Source organism: Emys orbicularis, chromosome 15 (assembly GCF_028017835.1).
Source record: "Emys orbicularis isolate rEmyOrb1 chromosome 15, rEmyOrb1.hap1, whole genome shotgun sequence".
Taxonomy (NCBI): domain Eukaryota; kingdom Metazoa; phylum Chordata; order Testudines; family Emydidae; genus Emys; species Emys orbicularis.
Window position 1 is genome coordinate 9,337,050 of NC_088697.1, and position 8,357 is coordinate 9,345,406.

Genomic DNA, 8,357 nt, shown 5'->3' on the forward strand with positions numbered 1-8,357 from the left:
TGCTCTGTTCTGAGGCAGTTTGATTTTCACATGGTCTCCAAAACCCATCTGAGCATGATGAAGTATCAATTGAGGAGACAACAAGTGAAGACGTGTTGAAAAGCTTCTTTCCCTGACTGGAAATCAAATCTGGGTTGTGGTGGTGAAAGCGCCAAAATGTAATGAATAGACTAGACCACTAGCGAAGTAACAGTGGGTGTTTTTTATCACCTGTACTAGGCTTTCTCTGGCTTCTCTATCTAATTTTAGAACCTGGTCCTTTCTCCATTGCCCTGAGGGGACAAGACCGGAGGGTGAATGATCCCCTGTGCTCAGGGTCACAAACTGAGCCCAACCAAAGGCTTTGACACAAACTCAAATGATGCCTCAGCTTCCTCCACAAGGATCACAAGAGTAACACAAACAAACCCCAAGAAGAAGAATCCTCTTCTGATTTCATTTAGGCCCATCGCAATCCTCTCTACTTCTTCTTCCTCCTACCTAGAGGCTCTTCCAGGAAAACACCTGGAGCCAATATTAGCTCTTTCCTAGAAGCCCAGGGAGGGGTTTTGATACCACCTCACATGAGCTGACAGGAGTTAGATTCCATGTAACGGGGCCCTTAGCTGTGCCTGCTCCCTAGCCTTGCTCTCTTGAGGCTCTTAGGCAGGAAATGTCTCTTCCTGTCTCTGAGCTTTAGTAGAAGAGGAAGAGAGGACAAATTGACATTTCCATCATCCTCTGAGAGTGAGAGAGAATTTTCTCCTCTTCTATTCTAGCCTAGCTAAGAGAGGGGAAAATAACCCTTCAGGAGCTGACTGTCCCCCTTCAGTAATCTTTAGCTTCTCTACTTCTTCCTACATTGGCTCCAGCTCTGCATTGGGCATATATAGGTACTTCCGTGTCATATCCTTCCCAGCCCTCTTTATTGTCATGGAGATTGTTTCAGGCTGCAGACGGAGTCAGCTCTCTGCCTATCGACTGGATCACATGGTATTCATTTCTTGTATATTTCTCTAACTCCTCGTTACTGCATTTGTGATGATTTATAAAAACCAGCCTGAGAGTAAAACAAGATGGCAATAAAAATCAATATATTGTGCTAAAAATACCAATGGAACAGTAAGGAAATTTGTAGCTCAGAGTTTGTGTTAACATCGTTTGAAGACATGCAAGATGATGAGTGTTCAAAAACATTATGGGAAAAACATTATTTAAAAAGAGGAATATGATGTTGTATGTTAAAAGGAGGGATTAGAGCGTTCCAATTATTATGTTCTCATTCCTCACACCCCCAACCCTGCCTAGCCAGGAAAGTAGCGGAAATGTAATAAGCAGTCAATAGATTTCTCTGACATGAAAAGGATACACTAGGCTGTTTGTAGTTAGCTCAACATAAATAAATGTGAGGGGGAAACTGCTGGCTGGGAGCTAAATATGCAGGACAAAGGGTTGGGATTCTTCTATGCTCAGATTTGTTATGTAGCTGGCAGTCTCCCAAATGATGTTCTATTCCTTCCCTCAAAATGCAGGCTTTTGAACTTAAAGTTCCATGAAAGGAAAACAATAACAAGGAAGAAAACATAGAAGCAGTTGAGAAAGGACTTGGTGTGATAGAAGACCAGAGAAGAGAAAGCAGCATTGTTTCTGCCTGGTTTTGAACTAGGGACCTTTTGTGTATTAGACAAATGTGATAACCACTACATTACAGAAACCAGCTTCTGTCACCTTTGGGTCCTTTTCTAAGGCTCTCTCAGGAGCCACTACAGTAGCTGATTCCCTTTGAAGAACAGGGAAACAAAGGGCACCAAGAACTTATGGTTTTTGGATGAGTCAAGGAAAGGGAATAGCATTGTCCCCCTCGGGTAGCCCCTATTCAATTCCAGGTCAGAAAGCAAAACTCTTCTGCAAAAATATCAAAAAAAAATTGTGTTTCGCTTTACTTCATAAGTACAGTTGTGTGGCAATTAAATGATGACCCTAAAGTTACATAAAAGCAAAGAACACTAATCAAAAAAGTGTGGGAAATATGGATGTATTTGAGAAAAAGGCTTGGAATGAAGGAAGACAAAAATTGATCGGTAGAGAGAAAAGGCAGTGTTTCCCCCTGGTTTGGAACTTCTCTCACAACTACTGTAATAGAAAAGCTAAGCAGATGGTGTTCTGTTGTTCCAAAGGAGATTGAAGTGAGGCCATTTTCTCCAGATAGAAGAAAATGGCCATGTCAGGAGTGGGATTTGAAACCATTTCTCTATGCAGATACCAGAACACCCAAGAGATAGGAAAAAAGAGTCATAAAACTGGGGCTTTAGACCAGTCCACCATCCCAATGCTGCAAAGAATGAGACTTATCAACCCTAGTTTTCATTAATATTTGATGAACTCTTTAGGGAGGTCAAAATGGCACATCTCTTTCAACTCTTAAAGACCTTCTATAGCACAGCTGATGTTAAGACACACTCACCCAGACCTAAAGTTACAGGTTTCCTGGAGCTCCATGAGTTCTGAGGTGTTGTAATCTCCCTGCTCAAATTTTAAGTGAACAAAAGATGGGTGCTAGCATTCTGAGAAAGTAATGGTGAACCTCAAAATCCTGCCCTGTGTGCCAGATCGTTAAGCAACCAGCACCCACAATCTCTACCATGATAGCATCCTGTCTGGCAAGAACTCACTTATCAATAGCTGGGGTGTGAAATCCTCATTTCTTTGTTGTTCTATCACTGTACTCCCCCCTTCCCTATTGTTTGTCTGTATAATCTCTGTCTGGTTCTGTGATTGTTTCTGTCTGCTGTATAATTAATGTGTTGGGTGTAAACCAATCAAGGTGGTGGGATATAATTGGTTAGATAATCATGTTACAATATGTTAGGATTGGTTAGTTAAATTTCAGTAAAATGATCGGTTAAGGTATAGCTAAGCAGAACTCAAGTTTTACTATATAGCCTGCAGTCAATCAGGAAGTGTGGGGGGAAATTGGAATTATGTTTTGCTAAGGGGGGGGGATGGGAACAGGGAATGGGAACAGGGACATAGGCAAGGCTCTGTGGTGTCTGAGCTGGGAAGGGGGATACTGAGGAAGGAAATTGAAATCATTGCTTGATGGAAGTTTACCCCAATAAACATCGAATTGTTTGCACCTTTGAACTTCGGGTATTGCTGCTCTCTGTTCATGCGAGAAGGACGAGGGAATGGGAGGGTGAAGGGATAAACCCTTTAATAAGAACGTCTTTCAGGGTGTGAAAAATCCACACACCCCAAAACAGTATAGTTAAACTGACCTAAACCATGGTTAGATAGTGCTAAATGAAAAGAAAGATTTTTCTGTCAATGTAGCTATTAGAGGCATGGAAAACTCCTCCACTCACTGTATACTCCAAAGTCCTATAGCAGTGTCACAACAGCATTTTAAGTATAGCCAGCCTAAGAGTGAGACCAGATCAGGCTCCAGTTTGGCACTGTGGATGCTCAGGCACTAAGACAACAGCAATGACAATACACTAACATTTCCATAGTTGGCAGGATTCAAACCTGCATGGGGAGACCCCAATAGATGTCGAGTCTAGGGCCTTAACCACTCAACCACAACTACTTCATGGGCAATACCTTCACTGCACAATGATTCTGTTCTCACAGAATTGTCACTTCAAATTGTTTGCTCAGACCAGCTCCCCCAGCACACTCACAGCTGTGCATTAGTGCAAGTGTGTCCATGGCTGAACAGCAAGAATTCCTGCCCATTTCTCTTCCGGCTGGAGCATGATTAGAGTGTGTTTCTGGTTAACGACATTGCTATAGATTATTGTTCACTCCCCACTTTGACAATTCAGACAGTCCCTTTCCTATTCAAATCTCTAGCATATCATTCCAATAGCAGGGGTCAGGATTTCTTTGGGGCACTGAAATTTTTCACGGGGTTGGTGCATGAACTCAGCCTTGCATTCAATCCTTGATGTTTCATGGACTATAACAGCAGCATAAAGAAAGAGCCGAGCCAATATCTCACTATCAGAGGTGAAGGTGGCCACGTCCCCTCTGTCTGACTATTGCCATTGCAGGAGAGAAGGTTTCAATAGAATTGAAAGCCCTGGCTCAGACAAGAGACAGAGGGAGGTTTTGCTGTTCATGGATCTGTGCAAATGAAATTGTGTCTCTTTATGAAATTGAGAAGGGAAATGAAATGTTCACATGGTGGCCCAGTGCCCTAATGAATGTGGTTGAAGGACTCGGGCTGGGAAATGATTTTACAGGAGTTCATATCAATGTATTGCCCTGATTAAAAGCTATGGCGAAAAGGCAGCCACTGTGGTTAGTACTTGAACCTGCATGGGGACACCCGAGTGGGTGTCAAGTCCATTGCCTTAACCAGGGGTAGTCAATTATTTTATCAAGATCCAAATTTCTTTTTCAAGATATAGTCAATGTCTAGACTCCAGAGAAAATAATACACTGATGATGATAATAAGAAGAATATAGAAAGATTTTGCAGTCACTATGGGCATAACTATGATGATTGTTTCGTGTTTCACTCTTTATTTCTGGGACCACTATCTTTCCCTTTAGTCTTGTAGTTTACCAAGGGTAAAACTAAACATCTCTTCAGATACAAGGGAGTGTTTGTGTTCATTCCTGTTAGCTACACAGGGGTTTGATGTAGCTCCTTTCAATCCTCCGGCTTTGCTGGGATAAGTAACATTTCAGGCTGTCACTGAACTGAAGGAGGGAGATCATTTTTTGACACATTACACGTCCTCTTAATGGTGTTTGTCTGGCTTGCAGCCCTGGTTCCCAGGTCTCTCCTGGGGGAAGAAAGTTTCTGTGCAAAATACCAAAACTTTTAACAGAGAGGAGGGAAATGCGATGACCACATAATGGGGACAGTATGTACCACAACATGGTTCTTTTATGTGGGATGACTCTGAACACTGACTGATCTCCGCTCCCTTGGATTTGAAGAGATGTTTAGTTTTGCACTTGGGAACCTTTAAGGCTGAAGCAATTTTATGGATGATGACCCTACGATTGAAGGGTTATTTAATGTTGTAAAAATTGTTAAAAACACTTGGGTTAAACTTGAACTGCCTGTTATTAAAGGCTGGTTTCCCCACGTCAGTTCCATAAGCTCTGCTAGAAACACCGTGGATTCTCTCATGCCTCGGTGGGAACTAAAGGGAATTGTCCCTTGCTGCCCTTGGCTCCAGGCTGATTTTTCTGGGGAGGGGATGAGGAATTGACTTGTTTGCTGTTGAGAAAGGAGCCAGGCCAGTTCTCAGGGAACGAGACCTCCCAGCATCTTCCCAGCCCAACCCAGGCTGCTGCCCTGTCCCAGCCTCTGTTCTCCTGGGGGCCCTGCAGGTTTCACTCTAGAGCATGCAGGGAGCAGCAGCTGAGGCAGAGGACAGCCTGGGCTGGGCAGATGCTAGGAGCATAGCACCAGAGGCCTCTACTGGTTCCCTCCTCAGCAGAAAACAATCAGTCCCCAGCTGCACCCCGGGACAGCAGCCTGGAGCCAAGGGCAGTGCCGAGTGGGGGCTTCTCTTTTTTCTCTGCCTGGGGTGAGCAGACACCTGGGGCTGTTTCTAACAGAGCAGTTGGAACTGAATTGGGAACCAGCTTTTAATAACAGGCAGCTCAAGTTCAGACGAATTTTGTTACAATTTTCTTTATAATGTAAATAATTCAAAAGTAAACGGGCAGGAATTATTGGAACTCTTTTCTCCTAGTGTTCCCAGCCATAGAGAGAAATGGCTTTTAGGCTTTTCATGATATGGGAGTGAGGTTCATTCACTGTTCAGAATCAATGTGCACAGAAGCCTGTTGTGTTTCATTTCTTAGGTTCTGCTGCCATCGTGTGACCATTTCCTTCCCCTCCTTTCTGTCCAAAGCACAGAGCCCAATTCCTCCAGGGAGAGAAGGACATCTTTCTTCTTTCCTTCCTAAGCAGCCCCCTTCCTTGGATAGCCCTTTGCTGGGATCTGGGTGGGAACAGCCATTTCTGAGGATTAATTTAACACCATTTTTGGTGTTGATATATAGATTTTACAGCCAGACTAGATCACTATGTACCTCTGCTCTGACCTGATTCATAACAGAGTCCAGAGAATTTTACCCAGTGACTCCTAAATCCATCCCAAGATCTTCTGGCTGAACGAGGAGGGCTCATTCAGGAAGTCATCGTGTTTGGATGTAAAGGTGTGAAATGATGGGAAAATTGGCCCCTCTTTCAAGTTTAAATTTTGTAACTTCTACATCTAGACCGGGGTGGCCAACCTGAGCCTGAGAAGGAACCAGAATTTACCAATGTACACTGCCAAATGTACATCTTTGTGTAACTAATTGTGAACCTTCCTATCATTATCACTTTGAAATAATGATGATGATGTACACTTGTCTCTATATCCCAGTGTTCCCTGGACTTCTACAGGTTGCATTAGCCAATCCAACCATTTGGCACTTGCAGATGGGTACCTCTGTATTGTGCCTGATTCTTGTACAGCTATAAAAGGCTTATAGATACCGATATTTTCTTCTCTTTTTAAGCAGCACTAATACCAAGCCAGGCTAGGGCTGGGAAGAGAGAGAGCAGCAGGTTTCCCCTATTGTTTCCTGCTCTCTTTTTCTTGACTAGTTTCTCCTCTGCAGCAACTTGTTCTTTTTCTTTGTGAGCCTGGCTAGCTCAGTTGGTAGAGCATCAGACTTTTAATCTGAGGATCCAGGGTTCAAGTCCCTGGTCAGGTGAAAAACTACTTACTAGGATCTTCAAAATCTGTCTTTCTGGAGTCCTCTTTGATGTTACTTTTTCTCTTCAGGATTTTGCCTTTCCTAAAAAGGGCCTTTGTGTGTGTGTGGGATTAAAGGGGCAACTTCCTGACATCCCCTATGTCCTTACATGCTGGAGGAATAAAGGCCTCTGGGCATATAGCTTGTTCCTCCCCTGCACACACACACACACACACAAACACACACAAACACACAGAATATCCCTAAGGAATTAGAATCACCTGCTGCCTTCCCCTGTCCTGCTGGATCCCCAAATGAGGATGCTCTTCAGCCCGAACCCATGTCCCCTGTATTCCCAGTGCCCCTGAGTCCCAATCCACAGGCCCTCCTGTGCACACTGCTCCTTACTCCCAATCAGAGCCTACTCCTCTTCACCCTTCTCCTCTGTCCCAACCTCACAGCCTCCTCCTATTCCCAGTGCCCCTCAATCCCAACCCACAGCCCCCTCCTTTTTACAGTGCTCCTCAATCCCAACCCACAGCTCCCTCCTTCCCTCCAACAGCAGGTGCTTCAGATCCCCTCAGGAAGTTTTTCTTGCAAGGTTTTGTGTATGAGTCTGCATGTGGATTTTACAGTATGTTGGAAATATGTTGGCTTGCTTGCCGAAATGATCACTTTTGGCTGGTGTTGGATTCCCCGTCTCCTTGTTATTCGGGCAGGAGAAATAAAGGGTTGCTATCCTTGTTGTGTAAATCTAGGGCAGCAGAACTATGCTTGGCAGACCCCGATTGAGACCTCAGTTCAATAGCACTTGCTAGGCAGGAGACATGGGTTCCAAATTCAAGGGGGCTGGGTCCTAATACTAAAATTTAGGTGTTAGACCAACTTTAGGACAGGCTGGCTGTGGAGGGATGAGTGAGTCCCTAGACAACATAGTGAGTACGGTGCCTTCTTATTTTCCCCCTTTTCCACCCAGGATGGGAGGTGAACTCTACAGATGCAACTCTGGGCTTGCACTGACTAAGGACAACAACTGTGAGTGGGGTGCAGAGAGGGGATGGCTCATGTTAAAGGATTTTTGGTTGCTGGACTTAAGAACCTGAGGGGAAAGGACATTGCCCAGCTTATTTGGGGGTGGGTCTTTTCCTCGTGGTTTATGTTTATGTGTTGGGGCTGCTGACATGACTTCTACTAACCCTGGGCTTACATTGCAATGTAGCCATACCCTGAGAGTGCATCTATACTGTGATAAAAGCCCTGTGGCCCGGCTGGCCTGGATCATCTGACTTGGGGTCCTGGGGCTCAAGTTGTGAGGCTAAAAACTGCAGTGTAGACATTTGGGCTCAGACTGGAGCCCAGGCTCAGAGACCCTCACCCCTCGTGGGGTCTCAGAGGCTGGGCTAAAACCCAAGTGTCTACACTGTAATTGTATAACCCTGCAGCACAAGCCCCACAAGCCTGAATCAACTGACCCAGGGTTTGAGAATTGTGACTTGGGTGTGTTAATGGCAGTGTAGACATAATGTTAGGCTATGGCCACACTGCAATGAAACACCCAGGGCTTCCCCATGCCAGCTCAGGCTCCCGGGGCTTGGGCTGTGGGGTGGTAAATTTGCAGTGTAGACATCTCGGCTCAGGCTCAATACCAGGCTCTGGGACCC

General features: G+C 44.7%; 2 non-coding genes across 2 annotated transcripts; one reads left to right on the forward strand and one right to left on the reverse strand.

The window, feature by feature from the left end:
* Nucleotides 1-1,621: 1,621 nt before the first annotated feature.
* Nucleotides 1,622-1,694, reverse strand: TRNAI-AAU (transfer RNA isoleucine (anticodon AAU)). Its single transcript has one exon. It is a non-coding gene; the product is annotated as a tRNA-Ile (tRNA).
* A 4,947-nt stretch (nt 1,695-6,641) lies between these two features.
* TRNAK-UUU (transfer RNA lysine (anticodon UUU)) lies at nt 6,642-6,714 on the forward strand. Its single transcript has one exon. It is a non-coding gene; the product is annotated as a tRNA-Lys (tRNA).
* The last annotated feature ends 1,643 nt before the right edge of the window (nt 6,715-8,357 follow it).